Genomic DNA, 294 nt, shown 5'->3' with positions numbered 1-294 from the left:
TGTCTAAGATCTGTAGTTGTTACATATGAGTATATGATAACCATCCCTCTTTAATGCATATTAGTTAAATTTCCCCTATTTCCCCCCCCTTTTTTCCCTAGGGGCGTAGAGGGAAATGTGTCCAAAGACTCGGTGATGTCAGCTCTTGCGCAAGGTTTAAAACCTCAGGTGAACCTCGTTGCCATGGACGTAGCAACCAGTTCCAGAACTATGATTTCCCGCAGCTGTCTGGGGCGCGTATCATTCGTATTGCCACACATCCCAGCTTCCAGGGGGTGAGTCCTGCTTGTTGCA

General features: G+C 47.3%; 1 pseudogene; it reads left to right on the top strand.

Annotated features, from left to right (window-relative positions):
• Positions 1 to 294, top strand: part of LOC119594873 — a 10,251-nt pseudogene that overhangs the window by 4,393 nt on the left and 5,564 nt on the right.

The sequence above is a fragment of the Penaeus monodon genome, chromosome 34 (assembly GCF_015228065.2).
Source record: "Penaeus monodon isolate SGIC_2016 chromosome 34, NSTDA_Pmon_1, whole genome shotgun sequence".
Lineage (NCBI taxonomy): Eukaryota > Metazoa > Arthropoda > Malacostraca > Decapoda > Penaeidae > Penaeus > Penaeus monodon.
This window is presented reverse-complemented; position numbering and strand designations above follow the sequence as displayed.